Genomic DNA, 22,739 nt, shown 5'->3' on the forward strand with positions numbered 1-22,739 from the left:
ATCTCATCATCCACAACTCCTGTTACCACGCTTTGAGCTTGAAGATGGTCCTTGCTGCTTATCTGTCCTCTCTGCACTCACTATGTGCCAGTCACTCACAGGCATTAATTATAATCTTCTCAATATCGCTGCAAGAGATGTAATACCCCCAGTACAGAAGACGAACTTAAAGCTCAGAGAGAGCATTACCCGCCAAGTCCGCAGAGCTAAGCAAATAGCCACGCCTGGGTTTGAACTCAAAGTCTCTCAGATTCCAAAGCTGAGATTATTTTAGGTGCACCATGCTGCACCCCACTGAGCCCGACCCAGTGCCTTGAACAAAGAAAAATCCTAACACCTTTTTTGAAATGATAAAGTGAATTAACTACCAGGAGGAAATAAGCTTTGTCACTACTCTCCCTTCTTCCTCCCGGTGATTGGTGATAAGGGGTCTCAAGCAAAATGAAGAGACAGGCAGTTCCTTGAGGAGCTGATAGAATTAGCTATTTGTCAGTGTCTACATAACTCTTTAAGGTTCAGTATGGTGAAAAAATAGATCCTTGAGGGACACTTCCGTGAACAAGGAGGAAGGCAAAGGGCGGATGACAGCTAATGACCAGGACGGCACAGCCAGCCATCCTAAGCAAGCTGATGGCAAGGGTGCCTCTGCAATAAAACGCTCTGCTGCTCCCAAAGCATTGTCACATACGCTGTGTCTTGATTGTCACGTCAGCCCTGCAAGATAAATGAGGCAAGGACTGTGTTACGGTTGAAACGGCACCAAGAGGGTGAGGTTCCAAGATTATTAACCAAGATTGTAGTTCGTAAGGGAGCTAACCCTTCAAATCTTTGTCTCTGTGGCTTCTAGTTCATCAGAAACTAGCAAATCTCAAGACAGAATTTGCCGTTAATAAAGAATGATTCATGGGGTGCCTGGGTGGCTCAGTCAGGTAAGCATCCGATTCTTGATTTCGGTTCAGGTCACAGTCTCGGGGCTCCTAGGATCAAGCCCCGCATGGAGCCATGCATCAGGCTCAGCACTGACAGCACAGAGCCTGCTTGGGATTCTCTCTCCCTCTCTCTGTCTCTCTGCCCCTCCCCTGCTTGTTCTCCCTCTCTCTCAAAAATAATAAACATTTTTTAAAAATAAATAAAAAGGGGTGCCTAGGTGCCTAGGTCAGTGAGTTAAGCATCCAACTCTTGATTTCGGCTCAGGTCATGATCTCACAGTTCATGGGATCGAGCCCCATATCGGGCTCTGAGCTGACAGTGTGGAGCCTGCTTGGGATTCTCTCTCTCCTGTCTCTCTGCCCCTCCCCAACTCATGCTCTCTCTCTCTCTCTCTCTCTCTCTTTCTCAAAATAAATAAACATTTAAAAATAAATGAATAAATAATGATTCATGTCAGTTTGATACATAACTCCATATAAGTGTCTTGTTTCATAGTAATGAGATATAAATAGTATATAAACAGTAAACTTAAACCCACTTTTACTTTTACATCATTGAACAAAAATTTTACTTTAAAAAAATTGTTTTTAACGTTTATTCATTTTTGACAGAACAGAGCTTAAGCGGGGGAGGGGCAGAGAGAGAGGGAGACAGAATCCAAAGCAGGCTGCTGGCTCTGAGCTGTTAGCACAGAGCCCGACGCGGGGCTCGAACTCACTGACGGTGAGATCATGATCTGAGCCAAAGTCAGACACTCAACCGACTGAGCCACCCCAGCACCCCCCAAAATTTTACGTTTTTAACTTCACATTTAATGATCCCGGATCAGCATTAAAGTCCTGACTTTTCACTGATACACTTACATGTGTTATTTATTAGTGCCATCCCATACCTGATACTAACAACAATGGTCTGGAACTCTAAATTGAGTCCCTCACCCAAGGACTTCTGTCCATTTATTTGCAACCTACAGCTTCCCTTCCCCCACATGGTTGGAAATCCTTCGATCCCTTGTTCCCAGTCACAATGCCAGATACTAAGGTGGTAGAAACTTTGGGCCTTAAGGCCCAGTCAGAAGTAGAAGAAAGAAGATAGGACCAGGAGATGTCTCTCATCCAGAAGGAAGAGGAGGAAACTGCCCAGGACGTGGTGCCCTTTCAGGCAAACCTAAGAGATACTACACTTGAAGGAGGAGTCCGTTCTGCCTCTCCCTGTGCTTTTGCCAAAGCACCTAACTCTGCCTCAAATATCTTGCCAGGTCTCCTTGTAATTGCCTGAAATGCTAACCACGACAATCTTTTCCACAAAAGAGAAAAAAAGAGCTTAAATAACATACTTGGGAAAGTCAAATCTTGGGTTGCAGGCAGAGTACAAATGACACCAGATCTTTTCCTGTTTTCCAGAGCTGACTTTGGGATGGAGATGGCCCCATGGGTGAAGAATGGGGGAAGGAGGCTGAAGCGTGATACTTTGCCACTAGCCTGCCTTGTGTGTTTGCGTCCGGTCGGAGAGGGAATCTCACAATTTTAGAGCCGTAAGAGACCGGAGCGCATCTAGTTCAGCTCCCTGGTTTACAGATAAGATGTTGAGATCTTGCCTGGCCCATTCACTGCCATATACTCAGTAACTGGAATCCTACCTGGCACGGAGTAGGTGTGTTATAGGTATCGAATGAATGAATGTATGCATTTGTTGTCTGTCCACTCTGATTTAGAAGCTATGGTAGCTATTTACAGTGCAACATCCATTGTGGAGTAATGTCTAAGGTTATTGAGATGAGGTAGTGGGCAGAGCCGAGACTAACCCAGATCTCAGCCCACAGCTCTCTATAATACTACACTGACAGGTGGAAGCTGTGGAAAAATGGAAACTGTATGCCAAAGCAGCCGTGGCTCACATGATCCCATGCACGTGAGGGGCCAAGGTAAAGGAGGCTTGTGCGTCCCTGCCCTCCTCATGGGCTCCTGCACACGGGCCCGGTGGTAATGCCACCACGAGCCAGTCTCCACCTCTCTAGAGACTTTGATTTCTCCAGCCTGTCAAGTTTCCATGGAGAACTTATTTTCCAGAATCAGCTTATTTCATTTTCATAATACAAGCTCTTTAAGACAAGTGATAAAACCACATACAATGTATTACTAGCAGTAGCAGAGGGGGATGTTCCTTTCCAAATGTTCTTTGTCATCCAACACACATTTATTGAGCACTTACTATGTATGTAGCATTTGCTATACGCTGAGGATATACTGTCAAACGAGACACAGTTACCAACCTTGAGGTTATAAATATATTAAAAGACAAATGGGTAATTTTAAGTGTAAAACTTCTCCGATAAGAGGAAGCATGAGATGTTGTAAAATCAGAGACAGCTAATCCAGCTGAGCAAGGGGTCAGATTTCCTAGGATGATGTTTTTAAGCAGAGACCTGAAGAACAAGTCAGTGGGGTGGGAAGGAAGGATTTTGTAGGTAGACGGAATAAACTGCAGAGGCCCAAGGGTCAGAAAAGGCATCATGCTTTGGTGGGGCTGTAGGTGTTTGTCATGGCTGGTTCAGAGCATTTTAGACCAGGTGGGTTTTGCTAAGGAATTTGAACTTCAATCTGAGGACACTGGGGAATCCTTAAAAGGTTTGCATGACAAGATCTGGTTTCACTTCAGAAGTTTTAGTGGGAGGGAATGGTGGCGAGTCATTGGCAGTACGATCTAGGTCTTCTAGAAAGCTGTAGTGGATATCCAGATGAGAAATGCCTGCAACCTGTTTAAGATGTGGAGACAGAAGAATGGATCTGGTTCGAGAGTTACTCAAGAAGCATCCTATACAGGACTTGGTGCCTGGTCAAACTTGGAGGAGAACTCAGGGAGGACACGTGAGTTTCTTGTGTCAGTGACTGAGGGACTAGGGGTACTATTCACTAAGATAGGGGTATGGAAAGAGCAGATTCAAGATGTCCCATAGGCAGGTGACCCTATGGGTTGACAGCGCGGGAGAGTGAGATAGGCTGGAGTTAGATTTGAAACTCATCAACCTAAAGATATTTATGAAACCAGAAGGCGGGGTGGATGGGATTGCCCAGGGAGAGAGCCCATGGAGTGAGAAGAGAATTGGACCAAGAAGAGATCCCGGAGGAACTCTTACACATAAGGGACAGGCAGAGGAAGAAACGCCCTGGCGGAAGTTGCCAGAGAGAGAACCAGAAAGCCCGGAATGTGGCATCGTGGAAACCAAGGGGAGAGGACATTTGGAAAAGGAGGCTGCAAACGGCAATATCTGGTGTATATTTTAGTGAGATACGGGATGGATTTTACCAAGGAGATCATTGGTGACTTTGTCTCAAGACCACCGGTACAGTGGAGGCGGAGCCAGACTGCTGTGGGTGGGAGACTGAGGGAAGGTGAGAACATGGTGCCAAATCAAGGCAACCCTTTTAAGAAGTTCGAGGGGAAGGGGAGGCACAACTGAAGAACTAGGGAGGGTGACAGTTAAAAAGGAGTACATACAATCAAGACATTGGTTTTCTTTTACAGTGGGAGGGGTCAAAGAGAAAGAGGGGATAATTGAGGGTGTAAGGTCCCTGAAGACATGGGAGGGGATGGGATCCAGAGCCCAGTTGGAGGGATTACTCTTGGAGGGAGGGCAGGCGAAAAGGATAGTGCTGATGTGGGTAAGTGTGTAGGTGAGGTGGCAGGAAGCTGAGGGAGTTCCCATCAGATGGCTTCTATTTTCTCCGTGAAGGAGGAGGCAAGTTGGTCTACTGCCTGTGGTAAGGGGCAGGAAGAAGTGGGAACAGGGGGGTTGGGAACAGCAGTCTCTGTAAAGAACGGCAGAGAGCTGACCACGATCAGACGATTGCCAAGAACGTTCAGGGGCCAGTTGCAGTTAGAGTCCCTGAACTTGCAATGGCACCAATCTTTGGCGAGTGTACTAGCAGCCCCCAGCAGCCCGGGAGTAGGAATGGAAAAAAAATGAAGAGTTGGTGGTTACAGTTTTACATGGTAAGAGCAAGAGGGTAAGCACATTGTTGGTCTAGGGCTAGCAAGGAAAGGAAGTGAAAACAAAAAGACATTACCAGAGAGAAAATAGAAGGGTCAAACACTTATTGAGGGCCTTCGATAGCTTTGGTAATATATGCAGGAAAAAAGAAATACAAAGATAGGGCAAACTTGGTTCCCAAATTGGGTTCTGGGGCCTCAGAATCGAGTGTAACAGACATACAGTCTCCCTGGCCTCGTGCCTGCAGTCCAATAGGTCTAAGGTTGGGGGGTTCATGTGACTCTTCTGTAGCCAGGTTTGGAAAACACTGGGACCCGTGGGAAAAGCAGACAAGTAAACAGACATACGGAATACATACAGTGCCATCACTCCATGACTCAGGTCTATTTGGGGTGCTGTGCAAGCCAAGAGGGCTTGGAGAGGGCAATGAAGTGGGAACAATAAGGGAATTTTCCTGGAGAAGGTGAGTCTGTACCTGAGCATGACTGGTGAGTTGGAGCTGGCTGAGCAAAGAGGGGAAGACGCCAAATAAAGCATTCCAAGTCGGGGAACAGCATGTGCAAAGACAGAGCAGCGTGAAGTCACTCGCTGCGTTTGTGGGGTCATTTGGTGTGGCCAGAGCAAAGGGTGTAAACACGGGAGTGGTGAGGTCTCTCAAGAGAAGGAAGCAAGGACCAGATTGTTTGCAGCCTCATTTTCCATCAAAAGAGCATTTCTCTGACACGGCCAGGGCCAGGGTGCACTTAAGAAAGAAGCCAAGAATCCTGGCTTTCACAGTAAATAACTTAGAAAGCAGGCTCCTGGGGCCTGGGAGGATTAGACTGGCTGGTATAATGCTTCAGATGTGATTTTCGCAGGCCACTAGGTGGTGAACAGTATTTTTGCTCTGACGAGAAACTAAGCATTTTCCCATTTGTATTTATTTACTGACTTTTAGGGAAAGGCAGATGTCCTAAGCTCAGTGAGAATTATTGAAGGAGCCTCCCTTCTGGGCTCTGAGCCAAAAGCCAGAATAAGCAGCAGCCTGAAGTGATCAAATTTAAAATATATGGACATTGTGGAGAGATGTTTCCCCCCAGTTTCTCCTCCTTCTTTCCCTGACCCTGAAAGCCTCAAGTAGGCTTGAATGCCCTCTTTCCCTCACTCCTTATTCTCAGAAATCTCCAGGCATATATTTGAAGATAAACCACACAAACACAGGCGTTTCATTTGTTTAGCAAACCCAAAGGTCACGTCTGGGGGCTGCTGAAGTCAGATTCTACCCACTTAACCTTCTGCAGAGTCTCCAAAATATAGTGAATCTGGAATATTCTATGAAGTCGGGGCAACGTGGCTCTCAAACACATACTGCCTGGAAGACAACCTAGGACTTTGCTATCCTGGACCCAGTGTCTGCCCAGAGAAGACTCAAGGCTCAACATTCGAGCCTAGAGTGCATTTTGAACGCACTCCTGATAATGAGAAGGAGAATCAGACTCTCTCAGCCAGCCTGCATTTGCAGCTGGAGCACCAGGCCGTAAGGCCTCCAGAGACCTATGGACTTGGGAGCCAGGAGGAAAGCAGGACATCATCCCCATGCCATCTCTCAATATACAGTATTCGTTCCAAGAGCTAGAAAAGAAGCAAGAGGCAAGGGGAGGATCAGGGAGGAGGCAGAACCTTGCTGGCTAGGAGCCCAGGCCCACCTGCAGTCAAGCCTTCTCCAGGGTGCTTGCCTCATTAGGCAAGCAGAAACACCGAGTCTCAGCCTCAGAATTCTGTAGCTCTTCGTGACCCCAGGGATTATCTCGTTCGAGCACAGAGAAACAATCGCCAGTTCTGAGCCTCTGCAATCCCTGGAGTCCTTCTGGCTCTGTGGCCAAAATGAGCTTTCCATAAAAAAAAAGAGGGTCTGGAGTTGCCAGTTTTAGTACTCTTAGATTTAAAAGCTGCTGAGGGGGATGGGAAAGGCTTCACTAATGAAGATGTGACCGCGAGGTCCTGGGCACATAACCCACACCTCTCATTTTGGCACAGAGGGTCTCAGGCAGGGCAGGTAGGTACAAATAATGTCCAGGCACTGGGAACACTAAGAGTGTTCGTCATGGTTAAGATCTAGTGAGGATTACTGTATGTGGGGCATCGTGCTAAGCACCCTCACACATGACATAATCTACTCACTAGGAGAGGCTGAGAGATGGCAGGAAAGAATACCATAGCCCAAGAGCTGAAGGAAGGGTCTTGGCAACTGTATTCATTCGGGCTAAGGCTCCCCTAACAGTCTACTGGAGCTGCCTTAACAGAGTTCCATAGACTAAGTGGCTTAAACAACAGAAACTTAATTGTATCGAGCTGTGGAGGCTAAGCGTCCAAGATCAGGATGTCCCCGTGGTTTGTTCTTTCTGGAGGCCGTGAGGGAAGGGATCTGTTCCAGAGCTCTCTCCTTGGATTGTTGATGACCATCTTCTCCCTGTGTCTTTACTCATTGTCCCTCTGTGCATGCCTCTGTGTCCAAATTTCCCCTTTTTATAAGAATACCAATCATTTTGGATTAGGGCCCACACTACTGACTTCATTTTAACTTGATTGTCTCTGTCGAGATCTACCTCCAGGAGTGCCTGGGGCAGGTCAGTGGGTTAAGCATCCGACTTCGGCTCAGGTCATGATCTCATGGTTCGAGCCCTACATCGGGCTCTGTGCTGACAGCTCAGAGCCTGGAGCCTGCTTCAGATTCTGTGCCTCCCACTCTCTCTCTGCCTCTCCCCTGCTTGCATTCTCTCTCTCTCTCTCTCTCTCTCTCTCAAAAATGAATAAACATTAAAAAAAAAAAAAAAAGATCTACCTCCAAATAAGGTCACATTCTAAGCTACTGGGGTTAGAACTTCAACATCTGAATTTGGGGGAGGGACATAATTCCACCTGTAACCATGACATCTAACCAGACCCTCTCCTTTTATAAATGAGGATATTAAAGCCTTGAGTGGGAAAGCAACTTGTACAAGGTCACACAACAAAGTGAAAAAACGAAGACTAGGGGCACCTGGCTGGCTCAGTAGGTGGAGCGTGCGACTCTTGATCTCTGGGTTGTGAGTTTGAGCCCCGATGTTGTGTGTAGAGATTACTTTAAAAGAAATCTTTAGAAAAAGAAAAAGAAAAAACTAAGACTAGAACCCAGGGCTTTTGGGGGCTGTGAGCCTTGAGCACACTGCCTGGGGAGGAGCAGCATTCTGGAAGCCCTTCCTCCAAGATAACCCCTGAGGTTGGGCAAGTCTGGGTGGCACCCACTAGAATCTCTTTACAGACCTGGGGTGAGGACACTCTAAAACTCTCTTATGAACCAGTACTTGGAAAAAGACAGAAATGCCAGAGTGGAAGGAGTCCTATGAACGGAGCTCAGTATAAGTAAGCACTGGGGTTTATTTTTTAATGGCCAGGCCCCTCGTTAACGAGGCAGATATGTAGTGCGTCACCCAGAACTTTGCTCCCTGCCTGCAGCCCCCCACAGCGTAGTTAGCCAGAATATGCTGGGTGGTGCTGGCTTCCCACAGCCTCTCTCTTTGGGCCCACCTCCGCCTAGAGGCTGGCATCTGGCCTCCATACCTTCCAGAAGGCAGGTAGTCCTCCATTTTGCAATCAGCTGTGGGAACTCACTAAGGCTCTTTTGAAAGTCTCAAAGTCTCATGCAACCTGCAGGAGGTACATGGGTTTAAGAGCATTGCTGTGTGGCTTCAGAAGCAAAGAGGCAAAAATTGAGATTGAATATAGCACAGAAGTGTGGGTGACACCAAACCACAGATGAACTGATAGGCTGCGGGGAAGGAAGTGAAAAGTTCACCTTGTCCTTCAGTGTAACAGAGGGCTGTTGGTTTTGTGGAGGTTTGCTTTAAAAAAAAAATTCATTCAATAAAAATAGCTCGGTGGGACAACACATTATAGCATTCGTGGAAATAAAAACGAGGAACCACATCACAGGCTGTTCTGCTCCGAACTTGGCCCTGCTTCCCTGGGCAGCTCCCAGTTCCTTCTGATGAATGCAGCAGCAGTAGAGGCCCTCGCCCCGTCCCAGGTGGGGTCTGGCCTTCAGGGAGGAAGGGAGGAGGTGGTTCAGAGGCATCAGCTGTTTCCCTGCATCTGAGCCAAGACCCTGGCCTCGGTAGAAACTCAGCTTTGTCCTCCGCGTCTGTCTTCCGCACTATGAAAAGTTTCCATCACAAAGGGCTGATTCAGGAAACTAAGGTTAGAGGCAAACGGGTCTTGTTTGAAAATGGTGAAGGCCAGCAAGGCCCTGGGCTTCCTGCACTGATTGCTCTCCTGGGGCCTGGGACCAGCCCAGCAGGGTGGGGCAGGCGGCTCTGCAGGTTGCAGGATGTGAAAGTGGGGACTGAGGTTAGGAAAAAGAATCAAAGGCTGGGACCAGAACACACCCAGCAGAGGGCCATGTGCAGTTCTTCTCTTTAGGGTTTCCTGTGGGTACACTGAGAACATTGTGTTCTGGCTGTGAACTCGCCTGGCTGAGCAGGCTCCAGACTCAGCCCCTGGGTCCTAGTGCTGCCTCTCCCCCACGCTTGGTTTCAGCTGCCAGTACCTGCCCGAGGGCCACTGCAGGGTCCCTGGGAGGCCACCTCCACCGTGTCCTCCCTCCTGGGGCAGCACTTACATTCCGATTCATTCTTCACGCAACAGCCTCTCGTGTCCCACATGACAAAACATCCTTCAGATGAAAAACTGAGGCTCCAGGGAACTGGTAGGAGCAACTGTGGTCAGTATTCATGGCTGTGGGATCCAGGGACGCTTTGGGGATATTTGATTTGGAGACATCACTTCAAACCCTTGAACCGAATGTGAGCCTTTGCCTTCAAAGTTTCTCTCCAGGTTTACTTGAGAATAAGGTGCTTGTTTCATAAATTCTCCAAAACAGCTCAAGGCTCATGCATGTGGCACAAAGCTACCCAAAGGACCCATGGCCTGACCTCTGCTCTGCCCGGAGCCCGGGGAGCACTAGTGCTCACTTCTGCACTGTGCATGAGCTCCCTGGAACCGCTGCCACGGGCCTTTGTGCAGCACCACACCAGGCCTCCGGTCCCAGGTCGTGCTGCGCCTGGGTGCCTCCTGGAACTCAGAGGCACATGCTGGGCTCCAGGCCAAGTAGCCAAGTACCAACAGGCCAGCAGAGAGGGAAAGGGGAACTTAGGAGAGGATGGAGACTCTCTGGCAAAAGGAGACTTTTGCAGTTCTTAGAAGGGGTTCTCAATGATAAATTCTTCTACTAGATCGTAACCCTCTTTTTCTAAGTCATCTTTATATCCTGTGTGTGTGCTGGTCCTGGATAGACAGTCGTTGAATGACCTGAATGAAAGTCACTCACTGGAATGCCTTGCCTTTAGCTGCAGATCACAGTCCTTCAACAACTGCACAGTGAGCACCTACTGTGTACTAAGCATGGATGGAGACAACGAGGATACAATTGCTAAAAACAAAGATACAAACAAAGGAAAGGCAGCCATGGTGTCTGCTCCTCCTAGAGACCATGGTCCAGTGGAAAGACAGGCATTCAGTTAGCAAGAACAATCCTAAGGGTCCCTGGTTAGCCTGGGGGGGGGGGAAGTCCAGGCTGCTGTGGGGGCGCACGGAGCAGGGAGAACTAACTAGGCTGGGGGCTCAGCAAAGTCCTCGAAAAAGGGGTCTTTCAGCCGAGACCCAAAGGAAGTAGGAGTTAGCCAGATGAAGGAGGTTGGAAAAGGGGGGTTCCCACAGAAGTTATAGTGTCTGTGAAGACCTGGAATTTAGAGAGCAGGTGGTTCATGAAAGAACTGAGGAAAGCCTTCTAAGACTTCTGAACTCCCCCAACAGGAAAGCTAGCTCTCCAGGGGAGAGCCCAGGCACTGGTGTTTTCAGTGAGGAAGGAATCCCACTACTTCTCTGGGGCCATTCTCCAGGCTCCAGACTCCAGACTCCATTACTGGGGAAACCAGAAGAATCCTATAAGATGGCTGGGACACCTCTTGAGGCAGGAAGGCTATGGGTGTGGCCGGAAGGGGCACGTCCTGGTCCAGGCATGGGGACCCTGGACTGAGATATTGGGAAAATCACTTCCCACCTCTCTCTCTGGACCTCTATTTTCAGGCTTTGACTATTCTCAGTATTTAGCCTGACGCTCAGACCTTCCTGAATTAATGGACGACTGCAGTTTCCATCTGTAAAAAATCATTCCTTCTAATGCTGAGATTCTGGGTCCGAGACCCAAAGGCAGTCGTGCCCAGGATGTTTTGGACAATGGAAGTGCCACAAAAGGAAAGAGCACAGTACCCAGCATACCCACAGCGAATGTTTGCTGAATGAATAAGTGAGCAAGCGAATCAATGAATGAGTGGATGCCCTCCCTGGAGTTACTCTCAAAGCTCCTGACCCTGTGCACTCATTGTCACCGGCGCACCCACTTCCCAGGCAGCTACCAGACTGAATGGGGAAAATGAACCCTAGATCTTGTTTCCAAGTTTTCCATCATCCTGGAGGAAGGGGTAAGAGGACTGCAGGGAGTGGAGAGGCAGTGTGAGGAAGAAAAAGGACTCAGGTGTGCAGAGTCTGAAAACTAGCATTCTCTCATGGCACTCCCTTCCTTATGAACCCCAAACCTGACAAGTGCTCTGCCCCCCTCCCGTGAGTTCGTGAGTTCAGCTAGAACTCACCAGGGCTTACCGGAAGAGCTCTGGAAATGAACAAGTGCTCCCTGAGCCACCATATCTCCTGTCTGCCCTGAATCAGGCCCCGCAGTGAGGGCAAGAGTTCCCAGCTGGGCACACCCTCAAATGCATTTTCCCTCTCCAGTGGGTTTCCAGGCTAGCCCGCAGAAGCCTGATTCATCCACAACCACACTGAAACATAGAATTAATTCCGGCTATACCCTGGGTGAGCTAGGCCATTATGGCAACCAAACCACCACTTACAGCATTATTTTGATGGGAAAATGTGTTCTAAGCTCCAAGCAACCAAATTATAAGTGGGACACAGGCACACCCAGGTTCAAATCCCAGTTTTAACACTTCCTAACCATGTGGTCAGGGACACAGCACCATCCTCCCAGCCTCAGTTTCCCAGGATATCAAAGAATACCTCCTTTGGAAGGTTGTAGTGCAGACTAGACTAAATGGAGGTGCCTCATGGCACATGGCAAACATTTCCCTTCATCCTTTCAGAGGGCCTTTTGTAGAGAGACCTAGAGACAAGCCTTCAAATGCAGCCCCTCAGAGGAGGGCTCTTACCCAGCTTGCAATGGAGACAGTATTACCATTGGACTCAGGCTTAGAGCAAGTGTTTATGAGATAAATGAGCTGCTGTCTTAGAAATCACAGAACATTCCTCATCTTTGACCTTCTCTAGGCTCTTACTGGCTTATCTGAGCCAAGAAACTTCTCCGTGCCCCTACTGAGCTCCCTCTCCCCCCAATCTCCATGAACAGCATTGTTCTGGCTTCCTTTGCTCCGGGTCCTGGGAAGGGGCTTCATCTCCGGAAGGGGCCAGAAGTCCTGGCCTTTCACCCAGGGCCTGGACATCAGCCCACAAGAGCAAGCAGGAGGAGGGCGGGGACCCAGGCGGCACACCACAGCAGCCTGTGGAAAGGCAGACCTCCTCCAGCCGGCTTTGGCTTTGGCCCCTCCTCACTCTGTTTGTTTCCACGCTGCAGCCAGAACGGTTTGTACCCTAAGGATGGTGAGCCGGCCAAGGAATCCGTAGGGTCCTAAAGGTCAACCTTCTTCGTTTTCTTGCCCTTGTTCCCAAAAGTCAGTTTCCTGGCCTTGGGCTCCTTGTCCCCTGCCCAGGGTCACCAGCACTGTGGGGGTGAGTCACCTTGAATGAGACCCCCACATCCTACACAGTGCTTCTCACATTCCACCTCCACTTTGGTACCGTGTCTCCACAGTAACCCCCCTTTTCCCCATTCGGACCCACATAGCCTTCTCAGACTCTTCCTCCACCTTTCTAGGTCCTCCTGTCAGGGCCCTCTCACTGTGCAGTCTCCACTGCTCCAGCCCCACCCCCACCTCTTTACCCACCCCAACCCCCACCCCACCCCCCAATTCTGCAATAGCAAAACACAAAAACAAAAAACTCTTGTGAAAGTACTGAGTTCATGGTCAAAATTCAACAGTGCAGAAGGTGCAAAGTGAAAAAGTAAAACCTCGCCCTCCCCTCCATCCCTCAGAGATAACATCTGTGAATAGTTTTTCCAGCATCCTTCTAGTTGTTTTCTCCACACAGTTCAACGTGTGTCTGCAGGGGAGTGTCCTGTTTTTGCTTCAGAATGAGATTAGAGGACACAAACCGTTCTGCAACTTGTTCTTTTTACCTAGCAATATATATCTTGGACATCTTTCCAAAGTCTACCTCCCTCTTTTTCACACCCACATAATATTCTGTGGCGTGGAGATAGTATTTCTTTAACCATTCTCCTGCTGTGACCCTTCAGTGGTTTTCAGGTTTTGCAATCACTATCTAACTGGTTCCCTGCCCCAGGCCTCCGACCTCCAGTCTGTCCTTCCCAGGTCGCTTGACAGCAACAACACCTGGCCTGTCGGGCGTTCCTGACTCAACCATCTTCCTTGTGTGAGGCTATTCACTAGGTGTCTCATCTCCCTTCCTAACCTTAAGCTCCTCAAGACAGGGCACTCGAGGCTTGTCAACTCTATGGTTTTTGATCCAATCTCAGTGCTGCCCTAGGCACCTATGAGGAGGTTCTCAGGCCATATGGATACTTATTTTTTCCTGCTCATATATATTTATTGGCAACTCTGTGGACCTGCCCTGCACTAGAGCTCCAGGATGAAACAGATACAACCCCTGGTCTCCTGAAGCTTGCAGTTTAGTCGGAAAGACAGGCATTGGGGGCCCACACAGATACATACCTGTATAATTCCATACTGACTGAGTGCCTTGAAAGGAAACAATAGAGGAGAAGAAGGGATGGGGCCACCAGGGAAGGCCTCTCTGAAGAGGCGATGAGGTGAAGGGAGAGAGGGCCAGTGTAAACCAGCGGACTGTGGGATCTGGTTCCCATTCAGGGTTGCTTTGGATACTTCCCTTTGGTCTTCTCATCTGACAAGAAGGGAAATCCCCCTTTCAGTTTTGACTTTCTGTGACAGTAATAAATGCTATCAGAGTTCACAGGAAGCAAGTTCCCCACTGCCTGGGAGGGGGCAGGGGAGACTTCCCACCGATTTCACATTGACCCTGAGTCACATGTAGGCTCTAGTTCCATTCAATTCTGGGCCAAATACTTGCTGAGCATATCTAACATACAGAGGTAGGTGTGTGTGTGTGTGTGTGTGTGTGTGTGTGTGTGTGTGTAGGTGGTGGCGGTGTTAGTGGGTGTTTAAAGATTTAAAATACATGAAGGAGTTTACAGTGTGATGTGGCCTCAGACCCAGGATGGGATCGTTTCAACACACGATGTCAAGTGAGGAGAGAGGAACACATCCCAGCCCTCTGAACTGAGCAGGGCTTCAAAGTCAGGCAGGTTTGGGTTGGACTCCCTGTCCTTACTCCCCAGCAGGGGAACATGGAGATTCCCACCTATGTTCAAAGAGGGCTCCTGGAGGGCCCTGAACTTGAGACCAGCCTGCAGTCAGAGCTAGAAGGAGCTAGAAAGGCATCCAGGAAGAGTAATTAGTGTGAAGACAGGAGCCAGCTGGAAGGGAAGACACTTGACAGCACAGAGGAAAGACTCCCCACACGGCACAGGGAACCTGGGTGAAGTGAATTATACCGGCATTGAAAGAAAAACCCAAGCAAAAAAGAATAGTTTAAGGAGTGCGAGTATCCTCATTCTCCTTCCAGGCCAAGGATTTCATACTCTACTCGAGAGGTCACCAGATAGGACAAGACAGAAATCTGCTGTTACCTCTGCCAGTCTCACGTCCAGGTCTATGTACCTGTTTCTCTTTAGTGTGATTAAAAATACTGTAAATTATATGCTTATACTTTGATGTCCTCCTTTATGATCTACGGTACATGGCTGTATATATTTTGCACATCTACATACATATTACTGTGCAAAGTTGTATACACAAAGCCCTGCATACTGTACTTTATGGAAAATTTAAGAGCGTTTCAGAGGTAATTAGAGCCATATGTGATTTTCCCCTCCTGGGCTGTGGGAGGAAGATGAATCTAGAGATAGCAAGGGGCTGCCCTAAAGGCTCGCTAGGCCAAGGGAAGGAGACAGACTTGCTCTAAGGACAATGGGGAGGTATTAAAAGGTTCAAGAGGGAGGCCTTAGTGATGTTGAACAAAGGTAATATCAAGAGAAATCGCCAGGCTCTTCCTGTTTCTACTTAAAAAAAAAAAAAAAAAAAAAAAAAAAAAGAGTTGCCTCCAGAATTGGAGCAGTAAATCCTAGCTACTTCCGTCCACAATTCATCTCTGTGCCTCACTTGCTCTGTCTGTAAAGGGAAACCTCACCTGCCAGAGAGCGGGGCCCCGGCAGGACCACAAGATCAACTTTCGCTGTAATGGGAGGCCCAGAGGCTAAGGGGGCTTTAGGCCAGCCTCAGCAAAACCCAGTAACATTGCTGTCAAATCTGAATGTCATTTCTTGCCTCCAGGGCTGGCCAGCTCTGGAGTTGGTGCTTCAGGATTAGGATCCTGTTCTCTGGGGAAACAGCTTGGGGAAGCTCCTGCAAGACCTATTGATGTCCTTCTTTCCAGGATCAGAGACTCTTAAAACTTTCCAGGAGATTGAGGCAACACGCCTCATTGTGCAGCCCTCAGCAAATGCAGCAGCTGCACCAAGTGCTAAAGAAAAGCTCCCATAATAACCATGTGTGATAATAAAAAAGATAAAGAGGCAAATAGGTATGTAGGTCAGCTCAAAAATAGCCACCCACCCGTTTGGCCTGGGTAACCGTTTATGCCAGGTGGGTACAAAGGATTTTCTTCCTTCCCCTCCCCAGCTGATCATTCTCTGCTCTTTTCAAGGTTGCCGTAAATAAAAGTCCCTTCCTGTGCGAGCTGGAGGTGGCCTGGGCGGCTCTGGCCTGCAGCCTTCCAGGGGCAGGCACTGCTCTCTGCACTCCCTCCATCAAACAAATCCTGGGGTCAGAGGGCACAGGGCTTGGCCTCTCTGACGCGGGTTCTTGGGGCTAAGTCAGGGTTTGGGGTGGTGACTCACAGACGCTCCCCCCACCGCCCCTCTAGGTTTTGCGTGCACCCAGGAGGCCTCCCCTACACCAACAGAGAACGCTTTGTTAGCGGACCCGGTCGGAGGAGAGTTACAGCCTCAGGGTTGTAAGGGCCTCCTCTGCCTCTCCCTCCTCCCCCACTTCCCCCTCTTCTGCCCTCAACAGAAAGGCGCCGGCCCCTTCGCCCTGCCCCCACCCGGCAGCCCCGCGACCTGAGCGAAACGCTGAGCTCAGCATCTGTGGCGGGACAGCGTTCCCCCGGACGGTAGGAGGAGTCTCTTTCCTCACGGGGGGCGGGGCCGGAGTCGGCCCCGCCTTTCTCTCAGTCCCACTCTTCTCCCCCACCGGTCCCCCAGGAGCACGTTCTCCAAGTCACGTCCCGGCTTACCCCGTAGGGGGTCCGCGGAGACAAACCTACCCTCCCCGCCCCCCATTCAGCTGCTCTGCATCTGTCACCTCCACGGCCGGGCTCCCCTGAGGGCTCACCTCGGCGGGATGGGGGGAGGAGGGGAGAGCAGGGGGTTCTTCCCTTCCCCCATCCCGGCTGGCCCCACTGCAGACCGCTGCTATAGATATCTGGGGAAGTCGGTTCAGCTCTTGTGTGCACCTCTTCCCAGAGCAGAATCTGAAGATCTAGAATTTTTTGTGTTTCTCTGCGTTTGTTTTTTAAGCACAAAAAGATTCAGCACTGGCTCCTGGCTCCTGGATTCCTGTGCCAAAGCCAGTCCTTTGTGGGTTACAAAAGGGACGCTGTGGGGAGGGAAAGAGCCCACTTTTGGTGCACCACTTCCCAGATTGGCCTTCCTAGAGGGGACCAGAGCCATCAGGAAGGATACCTGGAGGGGGGGTATGTGGTGGACTGTCACTTCTGGGTCTGAGGGTGTCTAGCTAAAGAGAAACCCGTTGGGTGGCAGTCTGCTTTGTTATTGAGTCAGCACTGCCGGGCCCTGCTGAATTCTGCAGGGGGAGGCAGAACCCTATTCGATAACACGAGGACCAACCCAGGAGAGAAAGTTTTTTCGTTAACAACAACATAGCAATTCCAGGTGCTCACTCTACCTCTTCTATACCACCACTCTCCAACACGCAGTGCCCCCCATCTCCAGCCATACAGTCCCCTTTGGCTCACAACTAAGCCTGTCAGTGGGGTGGGGTGGCGTTAAGGAAACGAGCCTAGATCTAGAGTCATGGCTCCAACCCGAATGACTGTATGACCTTAGGCAAGTCACTGCGCCTATCTGAACCTGTTTTCTTACCTGTAAAAGGACACTGGTGAGGCACCAGTACACTATACAGTATTAGTTATTTTTATTGGTGGCGTTATGAAAATACTTTAGAACATGGAAGTGCTCTTAAAACCACAAAGAGCTCCAGAAAGGTCACAGATCTTTGTGAGCACGTGGCAAAATTGCCAGGTAGAACTGGCAGTTCCCAATCACCTGCCAGCCAAGGAATTTCAGAAAAAAGCCTAGTAGACCCTGGGCAGCTGCCTTTCGCATAGACCTGTGTTTCCCAAACCTTTGGCTACTAAAAACACACTTCTGAGTGAAATTACAGACAGGCTTGGCAGGGGGGTGAGGAAGTGGTGCAAGCCCGAGAAAAGAAAGTTCCTGAAGACTGAATGAGGTCTAACTGCCAGGAGAGTGGGAGATCTCAGGCAACACTTAGGCCTACTCACCCTCCTGCTCGGTTCCTTGTACATAAAGTGGGCAGGTGGGAAGGCTGGAAGAGGTACTCTTCCAGGGCCCTCGGGCCCTAACATTCAAAGACTTTAAGGTTCATTCCACTGACAGAAAGATTCTGACAGTGAGAGAGGGTCAACTGGACCTCTCTGCTGAGCATTCTAATCCAGCCTCATTCACCTCAACCCCTTGGGGTACCCATTGGGGTACCCAGAGGCTAGACAGCCCTCCTGGTGTCTTGTTTCTCAAAAAGCAAAATTAGTGAGCTCATTTTACAGTCCAGGCAAGCTGTGAGCCTGGATTCAGGCTGTCCCCATGGTGGCAGCTCAGATCTTTCTTGTCACCCCCACCCCCACCCACCCCCCACCTTGAAGAACAAACCCACTCTGACCCCTCCTTCCCTTTTGATATACGGCAATTGGAAACCCCCAAAAGGCAAGAAAACTCTAAGGGCTGGACCTGGACCGCCTGTTTCTATCTTCCTGGGCAGACATCTTCCAGATGGTCCACCCCGCTACAGGCCAGGCCTGGGAGTTGTAGAAAAGCAGCTCCAGGGAACTCGTGATTTTTCCTTCACTACAATCCTTGTGGAAGTTAAAGAGGCCTTTGAGACGCTCTAGTTCTGGGTTTTCAAAACTGGGGTATGAAAATCCCAACACTACATGAAACCACAGGATAATCGCAGTGTCTTTTTTTTTATTAAAAGGTTTTACCAGCAGGGGCAGGGTGGGGCGGCACCTGGGTGGCTCAGTCGGTTGGGCATCCAACTTCGGCTCTGGTCATGACCTCGCAGTTGGTGGGTTCAAGCCCTGCATAGGGCTCTGTGCTGACGGCTCAGAGCCTGAAGCCTTCTTCAAATTCTGTCTCCTTCTCTTTCTGCCCCTCCCATGCTCATGCTCTGTCTAGCTCTGTCTCTCAATAATAAATACATGTAAAAAAAAAAAATTTTTTTTTAAAGGTTTTACTGGGTTGTTTGTTCGTTTGTTTTGGGAGGGGAAGGGAGAAATTAAGTAATATTAACTGATGATTTAAAAGTTTGCTACTAGGGGCACCTGGCTGGCTCAGTTGGTAAAGCATACATGTGACTCTTGATCTCCGGGTCATGAGTTCGAGCCCCATGCTGAGGTTACTTAAAAAATAAGTAAAAGTGGGGGTCCTGGGTGGCTCAGTCAGTTGAGCATCCGACTTTGGCTCAGGTCATGATCTCACAGTTTGTGGGTTCGAGCCCCACATCAGGGTCTGTGCTGACAGCTTGCTCAGAGCCTGCAGCCTCTTCAGATTCTGTCTCCTTCTCTCTCTCTGCCCCTCCCCGCTCATGCTCTGTATCTCTCAAAAATAAATAAATGTTAAAAGAAAATTAAAATAAATAAAAAGTTTGCTACTAAAATTAACACAGATTAATTACAGATAACATGTAAAAAGAGAATGCAAGATTGCATTATTTGTTAAAAAAAAAAAAAAAATACTGGAATTCAAAGACATGTCATGCTTCCAAGAAGCTGCTTCAGGCCACAGCACAGTGGCTACATAACCTGAACTCAGGTTAGGTTATTCCTGTCCCCTCACAAGGCCAGAAATCAAGGGACATTTAGCTTAGGCCTTGGGCACTAACTGGAGAGGGGTGTTGCCTCTGGCCTTCCCTCCTCTTTGTTTTCTTTCCTCTTAAGGGTTCAGAAGCCCGAGTGGGAGAGGGATCCTGGGAAGCTGGCTGAAAGCTCACCCTGGAACATATGGGATTCCTTCCTGAGAGGCATCCCGGTGGATTAGTGAGAAAAGAGCCGGTGTCCTGGAGTCTGGCTGCGTCCCCTAGGACCCCTTGACCCCTCTGGCTATGTGGGAAACAAGGCGGGGAGCAGTGGAAGTCTGGTAAGCCTCTGTGCCTCTCACCACTGCTGGGGTAAAGGGAGGTCTGTCAGGATCCTCCACCAGGCTATCCCACTAGCTCTCAAAAACCCCATCCTTTGACACGGTGGTTTATTGAGCCAGCCCTTTGTGGGGTTCCCCCTGCCCTTGCCCTGTTCCTGAAGGAAATGACTTGTGAAACCTAGGGGCCCAGAAGAACTAGCTGGCTGTGAGCTCACCATGACCCTGTGTGGGCCCAGTCTTCACAACTGCACGCCACGTCACCTGCCCCTAACCCACCCCAACCCACAGGCAGGCCCTTTCATAGGCTGGGGAGCCAATCCAGCATTTCTTTGAGGACCTACCTTTCTGAGAGGTCAGCAGACATTCCAACTAAAATGGAGCGGAGCGTCAGGATCGCCTAGGGGGCTGTTGTACGAAAGGGCCCCCACACAGACCTACCAAATTAAAATAGGGGGTGGAGAGATGAGAATCTATGGTAACAAGTTCCCCAGATGATTCTAATTATCAGTTGGGCTTGAAAGCCATTGGTTGAAAGGATTCCTGGACTCACTCTGGGCCTCAATTTCCTCATCTGTAGAATGGCACTGTTTTCATTCCTCAAGGGTATAGATGGTAGTTTTTAAGACATATTCTTTTTAAGCCTATACAATACATTGTATTGTTAGTATTTCCATTTCAAAAAGTAATTTCATTTGCAAAAAGACTCCCCACTGAGTTTTTAGTTCTTGCAACAGTGCAATCAAAATCCTACCTGAAGCCCTGGGCTGTCAATAGCTTTTCACAACCCTCCTAATAAACTGGGTGCACTTACAGCCCTGCTTATTTTGACAAGGTCGTTTGTTGTTTTTCAAGTAAAAAAGCCGCAGAAGTCCTGGGAACACTTTTGCTGGCTCCACTGTCCCCACCTCCTACCACACCCCTCCACCCTCTCCCCACCGCCCTGACCCACTGGCTCCTCCCGCCACCTCCACTAGCCTCAATGAGATGTTTCCAAAGAACTGCGAAGGTGCCCAAGCTGAGCCTCGCAGGCAAGCTGGCTGGCCTTCAGGGGTTCCCATCCCGACTTCTAGGGTTCCCACCCCAAGATCTGGTTTAACTTCCCAAACTCGACTCGGGCGACTTGCCAGACTGAGGCCCTGGGAATCGGTGCGCTGGACAAAAACCGCCTGAACCGGGAGAGGCAGGAGGCCAGGAATGAGTGCTCATTGACTTTCAATTGCAGGCTGTGGCAGGTCCCACGGGAATAGAGCAGGGCCCGGGCGGAGGCAGTGTCTGTGTGGTCAGGGCTCTGGCCACAGTGACTGGGACATGGGGCCTGGTTACCAGCTCCAGAGGCCTGAGTCACTCAGGACCCAGGACGTGACACTAGGCCACTCCTGCTCAGAGTTCAGCCAGTCTCCCCGTGGTTGTCTTGCTGTCCATGTTGCACATTACGTCTATGTGACCCGTGCTCCCTCGAGCACAATTCCCTAGAAGACATATGTAAATGCACAGACTCAAAAGCGAAGGATGCCCTCTGGAGTTGGGCAAAGGAGCAACCCTATTCCAACAAGGGAATATAAACTTCAAAAGGATTTTGACGAGAGTGACCCAGCGCTTGGATCTGGGGTCTCCTTTGAGGTAATAAAGATGTTTTGGAATTAGAGATAGTGGTTGCACAATGTTGGAAATTAATTGAATGCCACTGAATCGTTCACTTTAAAATTGTTCATCGTGGGGCACCTGGGTGGCTCAGTCAGTTAAGCTTCCAACTTTGGCCCAGGTCATGATCTTGCAGTTCATGAGTTCGAGCCCCCTGTCAGGCTCTGTGCTGACAGCTCAGACCCTGGAGCCTGCTTTGGATTCTGGATCTCCCTCTCTCTCTGCCCCTCATCCCCTTTGCTCTGTCCCTCTCTCTCTCTCTCTCTCTCTCTGTCTGTCTCAAAAATAAAAATTAAAAAAAAATTGTGAATGTGTATGTGAATTTTATGTCAAAAGATTTTTTTAAGTATTTTGAAGCACTTGAAGGTAAAGTACTAATTGCTTGAAAAGATTCCCCACATCAGCCCTCTACACAATGTCCCCTCTCTCCCCAGCTTCCTTGGGTTGTGTGCTATCTTCCAATTGGAGAACTAAATGGGGGCCTTAGAAGCCCCACTCCCAGACCTGAGCTGAGAAAGGAGGAAAAGGTTCAGATACATCCAAGACTTTGGGCAGCACTTGTCAGAAGGAGGATAGAAACGTAGCATCCGGGTCTTCTGAAGGTCCACCCCAAAGGCCCACCTTGGTCTTGGGAATCCAGATGTAGGTCTACAATTCTGGGAAAATTCACCTTCTTGCTTTATCCATCCATCCATCCATCCATCCATCCATTCATCTGTTCATCCAAGGAATGTTCACTGAGCCTTTACTATGTGCTGTCCACTGGAAGCTAAGGAGAGTAGAACACCATCCTCAAGAAGCTCATAGTCCAATAAGAAGACTAAAGTGGAAACAATTATTAACAAGAGATATACACAGGTATAAGGATGACATGAGGAGGGGCACCTAAGGGATGGGAGGGTGGGGGTGGGCGTGCTGGGGAAGGCTTCTTGGCTGCAGGGATGCCAGAGCTGGGTCTCCAAAGCTTCAGGCAGGGGCATGTTCAGGCAAGTCTGACCTGCAGCCAGCTTAGGCCCAAGGGGAGTAGTAGGGAGAGAGAAGCACACCAAATGCAGGGTTTATGGGATCTTTGAGGTCTCCAAGGAGGCCTGGCTTAGAGGTGAGGAGACTGAGCTTCCTCCTCCCCCAGGAGTTACACATTTTAGGTGTTTCCCACACCCCCATCTGCTTCAATAGTGGGAGGGGTAAGTGGGGTGGTAATGAAGACTTTGCAGCCCCAGCCAGATGGAAGGGATCCTACCCTTCCCTTCCCCTCACACGATGGATCAACGCCCTTTACTCTGACTCCACAGAGGGGCTAACAGTTAAGAAATTCCTCTTCCAGGTCCAAAGGTTCTCCTGGAAGACAATGGTATGGGGCTTTGAGCCCTCCTTCACAGGGGAGAAGGGGGTCAGTGAGGAAAGTCGTTTGGAGCCTCCCCGGCCCCCAGTCCTCCTTGTAGGTGATTGTTTATTCTGCAGCCCACCCCTTCTGCT

The 22,739-nt window shown here is 49.4% G+C and overlaps 1 protein-coding gene across 2 annotated transcripts in view; it reads right to left on the reverse strand.

Moving 5' to 3' along the window:
- Window positions 1-22,739, reverse strand: part of ASCC1 (activating signal cointegrator 1 complex subunit 1) — a 146,618-nt gene that overhangs the window by 121,622 nt on the left and 2,257 nt on the right. Inside the window, exons 1-2 of one of the 2 annotated variants that reach the window (XM_042909312.1) lie at window positions 20,173-20,295; window positions 19,964-20,056 (exon numbers count right to left, since the gene is read on the reverse strand). The gene's annotated coding sequence lies outside the window, so the exon portion shown is untranslated. Of the gene's footprint in view, window positions 1-19,963; window positions 20,057-20,172; window positions 20,296-22,739 lie in introns of those variants that run through there. The other variant, XM_042909310.1, reaches the window with a different exon arrangement.

This window comes from Panthera leo, chromosome D2, assembly GCF_018350215.1.
Source record: "Panthera leo isolate Ple1 chromosome D2, P.leo_Ple1_pat1.1, whole genome shotgun sequence".
NCBI lineage: Eukaryota > Metazoa > Chordata > Mammalia > Carnivora > Felidae > Panthera > Panthera leo.